The sequence below is a fragment of the Siphateles boraxobius genome, unplaced genomic scaffold, assembly GCF_051911475.1.
Source record: "Siphateles boraxobius isolate OS27281-9 unplaced genomic scaffold, OSU_SipBor_1 118, whole genome shotgun sequence".
Lineage (NCBI taxonomy): Eukaryota > Metazoa > Chordata > Actinopteri > Cypriniformes > Leuciscidae > Siphateles > Siphateles boraxobius.
Genome location: NW_027508720.1, coordinates 1,164,432 through 1,182,733, shown reverse-complemented (window position 1 = coordinate 1,182,733; position 18,302 = coordinate 1,164,432).

Sequence of the window (18,302 nt, the reverse complement as noted above, 5' to 3'; positions counted from 1 at the left end):
AGCCGTATGGACTGTCCAAGCCACCCTCCATATTTCAAGGTTATATGAATGAGGTGTTCCGGGAGTTCCTCCATCAGTTTGTCATTTTCTACATAGACAACATCCTCATCTACTCCCAAAACTAGGCCGAACATCGCCAACACCTTACGCATGTCCTTTTAGAAGCTGAGAGAACAATATCTCTATCTCAAGCTGGAAGAGTTCCACAAGAGCGTCATCCAGTTCCTAGTTTATATCATCGACCAGGAGGGCATTCAAATGGACCAGAAGAAGGTGGAAACCATCCGAGCCTGGCCCTAACCTACCACAGTCAAGGAGTTAGAGCACTTCCTGGGGTTCACTAACTTCAACTGACGCTTCATCAATAACTTCAATCTCATCGGTTCTCCACTCACATCCATCCTCAAAGATCGGCCCAAGTCTCTGTCCTAGAGCCAGCCAGCCACACAAGCCTTCTAACGCCTGAAGGACGTGTTCAGTACAGCTCCTATCCTGGTCCACCCTGACCTCCCCTTCGTCGTGGAAGATTGGTTCTCCAAGGCATGTAAACTCATACCCTTGAAAGGTTTGCCCACGGCTCTGGAAGTTGCTGAACTGTTATTTCACCACGTGTTCCATAACTTTGGACTCCACGATGATACAGTATGGGATAGAGAACCACAGTTCATATCTCGAGTCTGGCAATCCTTCAGATTGTTGGGAGTCTCTGTAGGCTTTTCGTCAGGTTACCCCCCTGAAACCAACAGCCAGAATGAGCATGAGATCCAAGAGATCAGGAGATACCGGCGGTCCTAGAGCCACCAACACCAGAACAGCTGGAGCCGTTTCCTTCCCTGGGCATACCTGGTATGCCCAGAACTCCCTCCATCAAACTCCCAATGGGTTAACACCATTTCAACGGATGCTCGGTTACCAGCCTCCTCTGTTTCCCTGGTATGGAGAACCATCGGAAAGCTCCTGCTGTCAACAAATGTTTAATCTCCAGCAGGCAGTGCGAAGACACAAGAGCCAGGCTGAAGCACAACGATCTGCTACTCCACTGTATCATCCGGGACAGAAGGTCTGGCTCTCGACCAGGGACATCTATTTTCGGCTGCCCTGCCGTAAGCTGAGTCCCTGCTACATAGGTCCATTCACGGTGCAGAGGCAGATCACCTACATGCTCAGTCTTCCCTCACAGTACCGTATTTCTTTATCCTTTGACGTATCACACCTCAAACCCTACTCTGACCCACTGTTCTCCTCTTCTCCAGAATCTGGTGTTGACGAGGTACCTCTTACTCCTCTGGATGTCGCTGATGAGGAGCTTATCTATTGGGTACAGACCATTCTCGACTCCCGACGACGGGACGGTTAGGGCATTCATTGTGGATTTATCCCTACTCAGCCAGTTCCACAATGAACGCCCTAACCGCCCAGCTCCCAGAGGTCAAGGTCGTCCCTGTCGTCGCACCATGCGGTCATGGGGAGCCATCCCTGGAGGAGGGAGTACTGTCACAGGATTAGTCTCACCAACAGCAACACCATCAACAACAGATTACCCAGCTCCGCCCATCCGATCACAAACACCAAATTACTGACTCACAGCACCTGCATCCAATCCTCACTTGCACTATATCTGCAGTCGCGATCCTCACTCCAGTTGTCTGGTCTCATCTACACTACAGACACTTAACTGACTCCTTACCTGTTATACTTACCTGCTACTGCCATCGTCCAGTTCCAGTCTTCAGTCTCCAGTCTCCAGTACCTGTCTTCTGTCATCTGTCTTCAGCCGCTACCCGTCAGCTTGTCTGAGTCCTGTTCATCCATTTGCTTCTGAAAACACACCAAGATACCAGTTATCATCAAGCTAAGTTATCCACAAACTGTCTGCAGTTATACTCACCATTGACTATCTCCTGGTCATGCTTCCGGTTCCTGATAATAAAACACCAGTGTTTCGCTACTTACCTGTGTTGTCTCCTTCTGCATTATGACAATTACGTTGTGCTCAGTTGATATCTGGGCAGGTGCGGACAGTCTTTCTTGCTGCATGGTGGATCGCAGCTATGATTTTATCAGCCGGAGGCGGGAGATATAAATATAGACAATAAAAACGATGGAGGAAATCTTTTTATGAAACTATAACTGCCAGTAGGTGGCGGCAAGTCATTGTCAAGTGAGTAATTCAATCATTCAGTCAAACGATTACTTCAAAACATTCAGTTGCCCGGAGACACACATTGGCTCTACTGTTAATCTGTTGTGGTTCTAAGTCTAAAATGAAAGTCACCTAACATTAACTTTTTGTATATTGAACTGTTGTATAAAATCAATAGGCAATCGTGCTGATATTACAGTGCTGATATATAAAACAGCCCTCTATATCCTGTTATAGGCCTAAATATTAAAAACATGAACTCATACAGGGACATTTTTGGCCCATATATCTTGATTTTTGGGTGGCATTTTTGCCCCAAGCCCCCAATAATTTCCATGATGGCTCTTTTTTGAGCTCAAGCAGATGGAGGCCGGTACTGTCCAGAAGTTATCCTGAAAGCATGATTTGGCTCAAACAATGTCAGCAGTGCCATGATGTCAGACTATTGTTTTCTGTTAGTGTAGAATATGTTTGATTATAAACAAGAAATTCTTCATGGTTACAGATTCCAAGTAAGTATAGTATTGTTCTTAAAAGATGGAGTTTGCATATTATGAACTATTCAGCTGATTCCAGTGCTTAAATGCTCCTGACTAACACCGAAACATTCTACTACTCCTACAATATCTGTATATGAATCACAATTATATAAATCATAAATATTCCATTATAATATCCTTTCAAAAAAGTATTGAAATGAGAATGAAATTGAGTTGTTACAGTTGGCTCTGCCTGCTGTCTTTGATATCACAGCTCAAAATAGTTCCTAGTAAAAGATCATGGGAACTTTTTCACAAATAATTTTATCTTACCAATAGAAGTCCTCATAAGAGTTCCTAGCTAGGAGTTTTAGCTTAAAAGCTATTCACAAAACTCTTTTTTTTTAAAGAGCAAAAAGCAAGTTTTACTAAGGAACGCACAATATACAGTAAGAGTAAGGTGGGGTTGACCTCATTGCTATGTATAATGTCACTTTTGGAGTAATGGTAATGTAAACTGTTTTTTACATTATGTATTACATTATACATTTACAAAATGTTTTACAGGTAATGTAAAACCTGAGACCTCCACGTTTTAAAGGAAGGTACCTGGGGAGGTGACCAAAGTAACAGTATACATGTCTTTGCTAGATATACCGGTTGAACCAGAATGTTTAAGGTTGAAGTCAAACACTGTATCCACTCCAACAGTCAGTATACTGTATTCACTTATAATTCACTTATAATAGGTGAATTCCAAGTTTAATGTATTGTTGTATTTTCATGAAAATTCTTATTATTTTATTACTGATTTATTGCCGTTTTTCTTTGAGCAATATAATTGCTCAAAGAAAAACGGCAATAAATCAGTAATAAAATAATAAGAATTTTGATTATCCTGTTTTTGTTGATTCTGTGATTCATTTATTTTGACATTTTTTTCTGCTGCTGTCCTGGTGCCATTTTGAAGTGTGTGCGCGCCTCTTTCATGTTCGCATTGCACACACTGGGGAGAGGTAAGCGTTTTTCAATTTAAGAGCAAATTAAGTTTGCAAAGTGTGTAAATTGATTTAAAATCATCTTGTAAACAGTATATAGAGTGTATAGTGTGTTCTGTTGTATGTTATATGCGTGGATGAAGAATTTGATAGTGTTGTGCGTGGGCCGTATGTATTAACAGGGTTTGGGCCATTAATCAACTACTAACTAGTATTGTATCATACTGGTGAATGTTGTCATGAAATGCCCACAAGCGATTTATCAATTTTATTGATGTTGATCCACAGATGGTGAGAAGTCCATGCTGGGTATGACTGTTAATAAACATCCCCATTTTGGTGAACCGCAGTAACAGTGTCCTGGTCCTTCTTGTACACAACGCAGAGAGCGAGAAACGTAACAGCGGTCAGCTGCAGATGCTTGTGAATGTTGACCTCGTCAGTGGTCAGTTAGCCTAATTAAGTTCACTCATTATTCATTTTGTTGATTGCTTTAGTCTGTATATTTAAAGTCTGTGTTTTTCTTTCAGTTCTTTGTCAGTTCTCGTTGCGATTAGGTTGGTTGGTTCATGTTCATTGTTCCCTGCTAATAAAACTTGGTAACACTTTATTTCGATAGTGCACTTTAGACATTCTACTACCTATAAGTAACTTTGCAGCAACATGTCAACTAACTCTCATTAGAGTATTAGTAGACTGTCTGCTTAATATATGCAAACTCTTTATTTTGTTGGTCCCCCAACAGATATTATACTGACTATAATTAACTTGGCAACTACAAGTCAACTCTGATTCTACTAACCCGAACCCTAACACCTAACCATAACCAAACTGTCTACTGACAGTCTACTACAGATAGTTAGTTGACATGTAGTTGAAAAGTTACTTATAGTTAGTAGAACGTCTAAAGTGGACTATCGAAATAAAGTGTAACCTAAAACTTTAACTGCTTGGGATTAGATCCTATCTCATCTTTATTTTGCAACCCTTTGTGACAAAATACAAGTCCATTAAAATCTCAGTTTGCTTTTATCAGATGGGGATTTTATAAAATGAGCATCTCAAGGTACTTTTACAATTAGATTGCGGTATGTTGTATTCATGGGCGTAGATTACGCGGGGGACGGGGGGGACATGTCCCCCCACTTTTTATACAATGTAAATTCGTCCCTGCACTTTTTCATAGGGCAAGTGTGTCAACGACAAGCTGAGGTTTTCACGGGTGTGTATACATCGATATTTAAAATCAAAAGAGTCAAGGATAGTCTATACATGACTTTCACGTTTCCATGGTAATCAGTCACTCGTGCATCAGCTTACGACACGCGCCGAATCCATCATTTTCATAGAGTTCAAAATGGCAAAAAACTCTTCACTCCTTTTTTACGAAAAAGTCAAGCACTGTAAGTAAGTTGTCATGTAGTATCCGAATTGTGTTGCACAATGATGAATAACTCCGCATCTCCGCCTATTTCTCTTGTTGAATAATTAACAGGTTCTGTTGTAAATTCACTACCCGAACAAACATGCAATATTTTCATATCTTTTTCATATCTTTTTATCCAAAAAAAAATATCTTTTTTTACTCGTAATGCATTTTATTTTCACACAAATGTTATCAAAGCCCTTCAAATTAGAATAAACATGGTGAATGTTAATGCTGAATTTGTATTTTCATGCATAAACAGCCACGATCTGCTTGAATCAGGCAGCGTTGTAACATGTGTACATGATGTTTATCATAATTTGGTAACACTTTACAATTAGATTAAAAAAAGTTTGTAGACAAACTTTAAGTTCTCTTGAAAAAGCCTAACTGGAAAGTTTGTAGTAGTTTTAAAAGCTTGAAGTTTGAAGGTTTTCAATTGGAAAGTTTTAGTTTAGTAAGACAGACTTTGTTTAGGCTAGTAAGAAAATGTAATTTTGCCAAAAGAAGAACTTTTATTTTAAGTAAATGTTATTTTTAAATCAGCTTCAGTGTGATATTTAACCATATTATCATGCTTAACACTGATAATTTGAATAATTGTAATGCGATGATCAGATATCTAAATCAGAGAATATCATATGTTTGGGCAGTTGGATTATTTATTTTTAACAGCGGATTCGGGGCACTCAAAGTGCACCAGATTAGTCAATTTATCTTTAAAATGTAAAAAAAATTCTTTCAGGGGGGCATGCCCCCGGACCCCCCTAGAGGTACAGAGATCCACCTACGAAAATACTGTGGTAAAACAGTAGACTATATGATGGTCTATGAAAAATACACATTTTATTATCTTATTAAAATACATGATCAGGATTTTGCCGACTTCGCCTCATTTTAAGCCAGGGGAAAACCCTGCATGTGCAATATAAAGTACTGGACAACTTTCTTTCTTTTTTTCTGCTTTATTGCTTTAAAATAAATAGCATATTAAGCCAATTAAGCAAAAATCTGTCAACAAAACTCTGAAGAAAAATAAAACTGGTATTACACTTGACATTCTGTCCCCCTCACTTTTGAAATTATGGCTACGCCCCTGGTTGTATTGATTCAATTGTTAGAATGATTTTAAGGAATTACCTAGAAAGAAGCAATATATTTGAGTGATCCCTTATTTGGACAAGGCCGAAAAATGTTATGCAGATCAGCTGGAAAATCAGGGTTAAAAGAGATGAGGGATAACGAGGGATAATGAGGGATGAGGTCAAGTTGTTTTTTAAGATATGTTTTGACATCTATTCATGCCAAAAGAGTTTTTGAAATTATGAAATTTACTGAAATTCATTTGAGCTTTTTAATATTTGTTGTAAACTTTATTGGGAGGGGAGCACAAGCCATTGTTTCCATGTAAAGCCACATAGAATCAGTCTTTTAGCTATCCCAACTCACTGTGTGCTTCACTTGCACTGACCAGAAATAAAATTGAAAATTTGGTGAAACAGCACCTCCCTTATTTTTTGGTTTCATTAGACAGAGATTTTATAAGATGACGCATCTGAAGGTGCTTTAAAAAATGAGTGCCATAGATTTAGATATGTTAATTTTACTGCTACAACATGAGATACATTCCAAGGGTGCAGGAATGGATTTTTCGAGCTCATAAGTATACAGCAGCCAGAGGTGGAAAGACTAATAAAATATTCTACTCAAGTAAAAGTACTACTACTTCAATGAAATTTGACTTAAGTACAAGTAAAATTACCGGTCTAAAAATATGCTCAAGTAAAAGTAAAAAGTAGCTCATTTAAAATTGACTCAGAGTAAAAGTTACTGAGTTTTTTAACAGTGGGTGGAGTGGGGGACTCTCCCGTGTAGGGTTGTAATGGTATGAGATTTTCACAGTATGATAACGTCTCAGAAAATATCACAGTTTACAGTATTAATCAATTATTAAATAAATAAACGGTATTATTAAATAATAAATATGGTTATTATTATTATCATCAGTTAAATGACAATTAAATTAAAGAAAACAGGTTTTTTGGGGGTTGAACGAATGCTTTTATTATAACAAACTTGAAACCATTTGTTTGTTTTGTTTATTAAAATTTCAATAAAACGAATCAATTAAATTCAATAATTGATAATGAATTAGATTAACAACTTATTTTTAACATTAATAATTTATTAAAATGTTTAAGAATAATATAGTGCTATGAAATTTATTTTATTCAGAAAATTTATGTTTCTTTTTATGATTTAATCCAAATATATTATCAAAAACGGTGGTAATCAAATGAAAATTTAAACTTGTGTCTTTTTATTTTTTGGGGAAGAGCTGCAAAAACAGATTTACTAAATTAAACAATGGACAAAAAATATATTCCTTAAATAATGTTTAAATAAATTGTATTATTATTGTTGTTGTTGTTATTATTATTATTTTGAGGAGTATGTTCCATTGTATGCCTACAATAGTAATACATTTCTGTCATAATTTCTCCTAGTTAAACCAAACTTTTATTTTGACGGGTTTTAGTGAAGACCTGTTTCAAAGCTGAAAACAAGCATGTACTTGAGTAGCCTATGTAGTAACTTAGACCAAGTGGAGTAGCTCATTCACGCCGATTCACACAGAAACGCAGAAAAAGCAGGTTATATATTTACACAGCAGTATTTTTGCACTTAAATATTCACAGACCATGTCGCGATTGGAATTATTGCACAGTTCTACTTTCCATGTATTCATCCATCCATCATTTTGAGTGTTCAATGTGACATCTTTTGCGTTATGTAAATTCCATTTTCATGACTGGATTCCGGGATTCCCTCTGCATCACGTAAATCATTCGGCCTTACGTTATAATCGGGACATACCTTTATCTGCAGGGATGGTGTCCTATGTATCTTCCTTTTGCAGCCACTTTGTGTCCACATTTTTTGCAAATTGGATATCTCCTCAAGGACAACCACACTTTTTTCTACATCCAAAGTATTTCCATACTGGCCACAATTCGCTTCATAAGAATTCAAGGGCGCTTCACTTTCAGCTTCAGCTGGGTCTGCGTCACCTTTTTTGCGTGTTTGTTCTGCCGCCCTTCAATCAATGCAGTAGTTTCCGGAGTGTGATTTTTTTTCTCCCTTGTATTATTTTTTACTCAGTAACGGATATAATTTCAAATGTAGCGAAGTACAATACTTCAAACAAAACGTCCTTTAGTAAAAGTAAAATTACAGATTTTAAAAACAACTTAAAAAAGTAGAAAATTACTCAATTACGTAACGCCAGTACTTTACATCTCTAACAGCAGCGCATTGTAGCAATGTTGATGAGGGAAGGAGGAGGCAGAATCCGGCCAACGTTCAAAAACTTTAATTCCAAAATAAATAAATGCAAAACAAAAGTACAGGAAACAGCCCATAACGGGCTACACACACTCTTAAACCAAAACATAACATAAATGTCCAGGCCTGGACCTCTCTCGTCCTTCACTGTCGTCGCTCCTTCTTTTATGGCACTTTCGGCTCACTTTTCCACTACAGTTTACTACCGCTTCAAAATGGGTGGGATTATAGACTGCTCATTAAAGTTGCTAAAAAAACTTTTTCATTTCTGGTCACAATATCCAGCTCTCGCTACCAAAGAGAGGAACGTCTGCACCTCGCCTACTGACCAGTCACCACGATTCAGACATTTCTTTTTTCAAGTTTATTTCTTTCTTTTTTCAATTAAGTCGTTTAATAAAAATTGTGCGAACAAATAATACTGCGGTGGCTGTTGCTGACTATATAGATCTAGCGGGTTTGGTGTCTCGTGTTGCAAATCCAATGATGCTGGTAGTAGTGACGATTCTCTCTGACCAATCAGTGATCTGTTGTGTTTTCACGTCACAATTTTAGTATCGGTACGGCACGCTTGGAACCTCAACAGAAGTGGTACCATTTAAAGCAAGCCGAAGTGAGCTGTACCATGCAGTGGAAAAGTGCCAAAGTGAGCTGTACTGAGCCATACCGAACCGTACCATGCAGTGGAAAAGTGGCCTTATGCTTCCGAAGCTCCTCCGTGAGATGGTCCACACACATCATCTGCATAAAGAGAAAGCCAGTGCTCTTCATCTCCTACCTTTATTCCAAAAAAAAGATCATATTGCCTTATAGACTCTGCAAGATGTTCAATTAAGAGGGCAAAGAGCAGTTTAGTGGTTTAGTAGCAGTTAGCAGTTTTAGCAGTTCAGTAACCCTGACTGCTACCCCCTTCAATACAAAAAGATTTTGAAACAAGCCCTAATACCTTTTTAAAAAGTCGATGTCATTGCAATATTCCAATATAATCAGTTGCCACACGGATTGACATGATCACATGATCGGATGGTTTCTGAGGCTGCGTTTACACTTGGCATTAACATGCGATCACCGTGATCCAATCAATCAGATCGGATCATAATCGGATCATCAGGACACGGTGCGTTTACACCTGTCCACATCAAGTGGCTTTTGTATCTGGATAACAGATCAGCTCTCACTTTCCTGCGAAAAAAATAATAATTGTGTGGGGTTTGTGTGAATGCAGACACGCTGCTGGATTGCGCTTACATTACACTGAGATTCAATCATAATGCGTCCTCGACTCCCTCCGAACCTGGACACGCTGATTGGATAACATTTCCATCAGAAGCGCGTTTACACTTGTCTTTTCAATGTGTATGTGGTCGCATGTTAATGACAACTGTAAACGCAGCCTATGTTTCTCCAATGCCTGGTACACATTGTTGGATTTTGGGCTGTCCCAGACGAAAGATGATCAATCGTGGCTCTTTTTAAACGGTGGTCCTGTGTCATACAGTGAAAGAGGCTCAAAGACTGTCGTCACGGTCTTGCTACCAATGATAGCCTGCTATCATTTTCTGACAGTATCATAAATTTAGCATGATCATCTTACAATGTGTTTGCTGCTACGACCTACATCTACTGACTAGCCAATAAGAATGAAATTGTCTATTGATCAACGCAACATGCCAGTAAAACTTAAAACTACTTACCTCAAGCTCCATTTGCAAAATCGGCCACGACCGCGTCCATATTCTCTTATTTTTTTCAGCGCATATACACTAAAAACCTCAACTGCCAAAGTGCGATTGATCTTGTTTTATTTGTTTACCACTAGCGCATGCTGACGTAGTTTTATTCTTCTATAACTTGTGTCTACATACATGATGTACTCAAGTTTATTAGATCCTTGTCACACAGTGTGATTTGTAATGATATTATCGGATTGCCGAAATCGCACAGTCTGTAGCAGGCATTAGGGATTCAGATGCATTTAATGCAAGCCTACACTATCGAGTAATCAAAAGTTCTACACACATTGGTAGTCTTTACGCCTACTTGAAGACTTCGGCCAAATAGAGGAAATATGTCATGCAAGTAGAAAAGTGGTCAAGTGCAAAGAACTCAAGTGTGGGTATTTGGACAAGGCACAAGACTGATCAAAGGTATAAAACAAATGAAGAACTTATAGTCAGGCACAGGTGATCTCACTGAACTAATAATGAAGGACCAGGGAGTCAGGAGGAGTTTGGTCTTGTGAGTTTTGGTTTCCCTCTGCTGGACATGTCGTGGTGTGACAGGAAAAAAAAGTTTTCTTTTTGTGTGTTTTCTGTTGAAACAGGGCAGTTAGTACAGGGTGCCAATTTCAGCAAATGAAAATAAGGGATAATCTTGATTCAGTATAGGAATAAGAGACTGAAGGACACTCATACTGTACCATATAGTGTATATCATTTAAGTCTCTGCAGTTAAGTATGTGTCGGAAAAGTATATTTTATGTTTTTATATACTTTTGACTGAATTAAATGCTAAAATTAATCTTCGACAAACACATTTGCAATTTAATTCTAACAAGAATTAATGTGTGTGTGTGTGTGTGTGTGTGTGTGTGTGTGTGTGTGTGTGTGTGTGTGTGTGTGTGTGTGTGTGTGTGTGTGTGTGGCAAGGGGGGCGTGGTTCAGCAAGGTATGTGACGGGAGAGAGAATCGGGAGACAAGTTTATTTAATCCTTATAACCTACTAGTATCTATTTTCATTAGCTACTAGTGCTTATTTTTCAGTTTCCTAGTAACATTTTAGATCAAAGATATCCTTACCTTAATAGATACTAGTACTATTTAAAATAATCAGTATGCAAATAAAATGTTGAATATTAATAAACCAACAACATATCAAAGAGAGATAACACAGGCATTGGACTGAATTGCACAAGGCCATTTTTATTGACTGAACAAAATTATAAACGCAAGACTTGTTTTTGCTCCCATTTTTCATAAGGTGAACTCAAAGATCCAAGACTATTTCTATGTTCACAAAAATCCTATTTCTCTCAAATATTGTTCACAAATGTGTCTAAATCTGTGTTAGTGAGCACTTCTTCTTTGCCGAGATAATCCATCCACCTCACAGGTGTGGCATATCAAGATGCTGATTAAACAGCATGATTATTGCACAGGTGTGCCTTAGGCTGGCCACAATAAAAGGCCACTCTAAAATGTGCAGTTTTATCGCACAGCACTGTGCCACAGATGTTGCAAGTTTTGAGGGAGTGAGCAATTGGCATGCTGACTGCAGGAATGTCCACCAGAGCTGTTGGCCGTGAACTGAATGTTCATTTCTCTACCATGAGCCGTCTCCAAAGGCGTTTCACATCCAACCAGCCTCACAACCGCAGACCACGTGTAGCCACACCAGCCCAGGACCTCCACATCCAGCATCTTCACCTCCAAGATCGTCTGAGACCAGCCACCCGGACAGCTGCTGCAACAATCGGTTTGCATAACCAAAATATGTCTGCACATACTGTTAGAAACCGTCTCAGTGAAGCTCATCTGCATGCTCGTTGTCCTCATCGTGGTCTCGACCTGACTGCAGTTCGTCATTGTAACTTGAGTGGGCATGTAGTATCTAATGAATAACTACTAGTATCTTTTAAAAAGGTACTAGTATATAAAGAAAAAGCACAAGTACTTAACACTAGAACGGCCATGACGGTCATTTTGACCGTTTTGAATTTTATATCTGCAATAACTTGAAAAAATAAATAAAATCCTGCTGGTACCTGACTTTTCCTAAAAGTGTCTGTATTTTCATTTAAAAAAATTTTCATATAAATTAGCATAAGGCAAAAAAACAAAAACAAATGAACATATTTACCTATTTCGGCCATAGGCGGTCATATTGACCCCACTGAATGTCGCGGTATTTTTTTGTTACACTATCACTGAGGCTAGAGCTCCATCAACTAGATGCCTCTACGCCCTCAAATGGTCATTGTTTACCGGTTGGTGTGCAGCTCGGAACCTTGACCCCTACTTGTGTGGTGTACAGTACCACTGGTACTCTCTTTTCTTCAAGGGCTGCTGGACTCGGGTCGTACCCCCTCCACGCTCAAAGTATACGTGGCGGCCATAGCAGCCTTCCATGCTCCTGTCGCTGGCCAGTCCCTGGGAAGGAACGACCTGGTCGTGCGCTTAAAGGAGCCAAGAGGCTTATCCAGCCTCGACCTCCCTCCCGACACAAAGACATTTGTGCGACGGCAGGCTGGTCTTCGCCGTCCACATTTGTACGATTTTATTATCTAGAAGTTCCAGCACTGCCGGCATGAGTTCTTTCTATTTGATAAGAGGTCTTGTCCCCTGAAGGGCCCAAACCTCTAGATATCCCTTTGTGGGCTCCGACATTGTCTGGTCCCTGTAGTTTTTGTTCTAACCAGCCATGACGGTGACACGCGATAATTCTATTTTAGAAACGGTTTCTATTTCTGCGACGTCGTGGCTGGAACAACAGAAAGTATTATCATCTCAGGTACTGTTTATGTGCTTTATTTAATGTTAAAAGCGTCTGTGTGAATTTGAATATCATTTTGTTTATTTTATAGACATACTGAAAGCAACAATTCACCTCAGATCTTCAAAATAAATAAAACTGAACAAGAACGTTCAAACTCATTTATAACAGACAAGTGTATTCAATGACAACGATTGTTTCAGTAAGTGATTTGAACCAATTACTTTATGTGGGAATCATTGGAACAAAACGCATTTAAAAATTGATACTTAACTCTTTAAATAATAATAAACAACTCCAATTAAATTTTTTCTTTAGTTTTTCATTTGCTTTGTTAAAACCTGACCTTATAACTTTAAAAATGAAACTAAAATATCTGTGCGTGGAACTGTGTCACGGACATTTTAATGGGATACATTTGCCTGCTTTTGCGAGCACAGCTGCTTGATACGGGAGTAGATCGAGGATAGTGCATCTCATAGATTGTGCTCCACTGACAGGTGCTGCCTTTTTTGTTTTTCACGTAGGCCTATGCCAGGGATGAGAAGGCTAGCTCCATCTTTGCCCCATCCTGTCAATCTCTGCGTGAAATATAAAATCGAGTGCGCACCAGTACAAAGGGCGGTTGTCATAGTGTCTAGTTTGTGTTCCCTGGGTTGTCACTAGAGGTCCTCGTTCTCACGGTGTCTTTCTTCTCCTCCTCTGTTTCGGGACCACCGGAAATGGAACCACCGGAACAGGGACCACCGGAACCAGCGGTGAAGGGAGCTCTGGGCTGAGCATCACCTGCCCATGGTCGAAGGCATACCGAAGTGGAGAGTGGGATGGGGCTCACTCTTAGCACCTCCTCTCCTACGGCCTCCTCGAGTCCCCGAAAATCTGGCCAGGCCTAAAAGACTCTCTGTCATCAATGGAAGGGCGTTTAGGGGATTTGAGCGCCATGGCTTCCTCAGTCTGGCGGGCCCATAAAGCAAAGCCCTGCAAAATGTTCATGCTACTGGACCCATTTGTTGACGGAGTCGTTCTGTCACGGGAACACACAGAGAAACAGGTGGATCCAAATGTAGCAAATTTATTGTCAGGGCAATCCAACTCATAGTCATCCATGCAGGGGTCAAAATCCATTTTAGCAGTCCAATAAACAAATAAACAAGAAACAAAACAAGAACAGGCGAGGAAACAGACTTCAGAAGTGTAAGTGACATTCGGCAACGACTCCGTGATAAACACTAAAACAGACAGGGTATATATACACACACAACTAACAAGGTGATGGGAAACAGCTGAGTGCAATGAACTGATGAGTGACAGACTGCTGGGAGTTGAAGTCAAACGTGAAAGACACCATGTGAGAGCGAGGACCTCTAGTGATGTCATGAAACACCAGGCTCAGAGGGATCCAAATGCAGCGTGAGTTTATTTACAGGGTAGTCAGACAGGCAATGGTCACAGACAGCAGACACAGTATAGGAGACAAGGCAAAACACAGAGTCCGGTAACGAGGCGGGAAGTCAGAGGCAGGCGGCTGACGAGACGAAATCCAGGAAACAGGCGATAGGTCAGATACACAGACTGGAACAGACTAGACAGGGAAAACGCTCGGTAATGCTCACAACAGTAATACAAGACTTCGCAACTGGGTGATAGTGAGAGTGGAGTATAAATGTGTGTGGAGCTGCGTGTGGAACTAGATGCAGGTTTGAGAGTGATCAATGGAAACAGGTGTGTGCGTAATCAGTTCAGGGTGTGTGCGTGAACAGTCCAAAGGAAGGCAGTTGTAACGAAATACCTGGGTCAGGCTTTGGGGATAGGTATTCAAAATGAGTAATTTCACAATTAATAATTATTCATACGGGTTTGACCCAGATAATCATACATGTTAAATCTCCCAAAAAGGGATAATATTTTCCCTGCATCTGCATTCATATATGTACTTAGGCAATTAACCACAAAGGATTATAATTAATTGCATATGTAGAATATATTTTACAGACAGGTTAAAATTAGCTCAATTGTATATCAATACTTAATCAAAACGGATTATAATTAACTATTTAATATATCAATTATGCCTATCATAGATCGATCGTCGGGATAATCTTTAAGGGGATTAATTTGTGACCGAATCATCTTTTTGTCCAGCAAAAGCCTGATCATTCGATCTCAATCAAACCTCACCAAATTATCTTACTTTATAGGCTTCCAGGAGAAGCTATTTCTCTGGCCAGAAGAAACAACTTTCCTGTTCCATAACGATTCTTTAATTAGGCTATCAGTAAATTTGTAAAGCACGTAGCTTTGGATCTTATACATTAAAGTGACTTGTATGAGCATAGGACAGAATCAATAAATGAATACAATGCATTTAATAAAGGCAAAGTTACGTATACCGGTTATAACAAACAATAAATGTATTTACAAACACAATAATGGCAACGACATAATGAAAGAGAATGCATCAATAAAGAGAGAGAGAGAATGAGAGAGAGAGATAATCTGAAAGGATCAGTGGCAAATTACAGACCTTAAAACCTTTGAGAGACAACACGGAAAAACACATCTTAAAGCTCTGAAGGCTCAATACGAATATATACTTGCACAGTTGCTCGTTGTGTGGCTGCTTCGAAGGCATGTGGATTTGTTCCGTGGGAGAGTCACGTGGTCTGCAGATGGTCTGGAGCACGCACTTTCAAACGAAGGTTTAAACGGTCTCTGATGTAAATTACCAAATAAACAATTCAGGCTAAGTTCACGTCACTCGTCGGTGGAAATGAACAAAGGAGAATTCGGAAATGGACAAATAAAAACTTAAAGAAACAAAGGAAAAGATCCCCTGAGGGGGAATCATGGATCCGTTACATGATGCTAGGATAGGTTAGAGGGTAAGAGAGAGAGGAGGCAGGGGTGTCAGTTCTCTTAACGGAACTGAAGTCCACACCTCTGTGGGGAGCCCTGGCCAATGACATTCAACGAAACTTTGGCGGGCAGAATTTCTTTTGTCCTGTCACGTAGGTCATTTAGATGTTTTATGACAGTGACAGAAATGCGTTAAATTTTACTCCAGAGATGATAAAACATAGTAAAATACATTTCAGCACAATATACAATATGGATTCAGCTGGGATAAACTGCGGGATTTACATCGGTACCAGACAACACATGAAAAAGCATAGGAATTACAAAGATACGGCTTGATACATAATTACACACGTTATAGTTAATTTAAAACTACAACAGCAATATATGTTTTCCCATCTGACTATATGATGAAAGTTTCATGTGTGTGTGTGTGTGTGTGTGTTTGTGTGTGTGTGTGTTTGTGTGTGTGTGTGTGTGTGTGTGTGTGTGTGTGTGTGTGTGTGTGTGTGTGTGTGTGTGTGTGTGTGTGTGTGTGTGTGTCACTAGAGACACTCGAGGGGAATCCAGCCGAACATCATCACAAGTGACAACCCAGGGAACACAAACCAGACACTGTGACAGCGGTATATCATTGTTGTTTCGCTTATTTATATTCGTTTGGACATGCTCATATGTTGGTGTTTTTATATATTTTCTAAAAATACATGCTGTAAAGAAATATTATATGGTAGGATAGTTATGTTTATCCGCTGTTTAAGTTGGAAAAAAGCTGAGATTCTGCGGCACCCCTAGCCAGTTGTCATGGCATAGGCGTAGCCACGGGTGTGCCAGGGTGTGCCACAGTGGCAGCTGGCACACCTAGAAATAGATGGAGAATTATTTTCATAAGTCTTAATAAAAATGTTTTTCTAAACGTGGAATATTGTTGTTTACATACAATATTTGTACATTTAAAATGTATTTTAATTTTTAAATTATTATCATTAAAAAGTATCTGCCGACATTCAAACTGCCAAACAATCCGCAAACAGCCGCTGACTGTCTGATGGTAACAAGGTTGTGCTGTTGAGGCTCTCACAGCCTCATGAGGAGAAATGGAAACAAAGAGCGCAGTTCACACAAAGAAACTTAATGAAAATACAGCGGTTAAAAAAATCATGTGGAGTTTTTATATTTATAACATATGATACAGTTAAGCAACATCACACGATCACGAGTGCTGAATACCATCACAATTGAAAATGGGACACCGATCAATCAATCAATCAATCAATCAATCAATCAATCAATCAATCAATCAATCAATCAACTTTTATTTGTTGAGCAAATTTAAAAACAACTCAAGTTGGCCAAAGTGCTGTACAGATCTAAAAATTACTCAAACACTCAGACAGTACTCACACAAAACACTGGGTTAATATCCAACCCTGATCAGTATCCTGAAGCCTCGAGGCCATTGTAGGGTTCTAGTCTCAGTGTCTGACTCGCAGAAGGAGGGTTTAAGAGGGGTCAGTTCTGTTATATCCTGCGGGTCATCCGTTTCAGGAATGACCGGCAGGAGATAACGGAACTGACCCCTCTTAAACCCTCCTTCTGCGAGTCAGACACTGAGACTAGAACTCGATGGAGGGCACCGAAGGGAGATGGGCACCATATAATGAGCTGTTATCCATTTCCCCCCGGGAATTCACCATTTCTTTCCTCAGAATTAAATTACTCCTCAAAGATCAGATGAGTATATATTTAATGTAAGCTACTGCCAAATATATCTCATTGGGACCTGCTTACTATAGAAAGGGTTCTTCCGCCCAGATTCTCCCTACAGTGGTGGACCCCGAGCAGGCTCTAGTTATGGAGCAAGAATTACAGACTCTTCTACGAAAGGAGGCTATAGAAAGGGTTCCTCCTCCCAGTAGGGAGTCAGGGGGTTACAGCCGTTACTTCATTGTTCCAAAGAAGGATGGAGGCTTAGATTCAAACAGATTGTGTCACAGATTAAGTCTGAGGACTGGTTTGTCACGATAGATTTGTAGGACGGGTCCTTCTATGTAGCTATCCGTCCTCATCACAGGGAGTCCCTGAGGTTCACTTTTGGGGGCGAAGTGTACCAATAACGGGTTCTTCCCTTCGGTCTATGTAAAACTAGGCCAGTCACTGACTGTTGGGTCTCATGGCACCTGCGTCCAACGTAATAACTTTTGGCCTCCTGTACATGAGACCCCTTTTTCGCATGATAACGGTCACGTGGCGATGCCTACGTGCCTAAGTCATGTGGAAGAAACCTTGGTTCCTCGCCCAAGGCCCAGTGTTGGGGGCTTCTTGGGGACTTTTTCTCTCAGTCGAGCGGGTTGATCCTTCACCCCCGCCCAGAATTGTGGAAACTTTGAGCTTGGCCTCTGAGGGTTGTGCAGACCATCCTCCACTCCAGAGCTCCCTCCACGAGGAAACTCCACACCTTGAAGTGGATATTGTTCATTCCTGGTGCGGAGAGCACTAGCTGGACCCAGTTATCTGCCCTGTGGTTGCCGTGCTGGAGTTCCTGCAGGAGCGTTTCTCCGCAG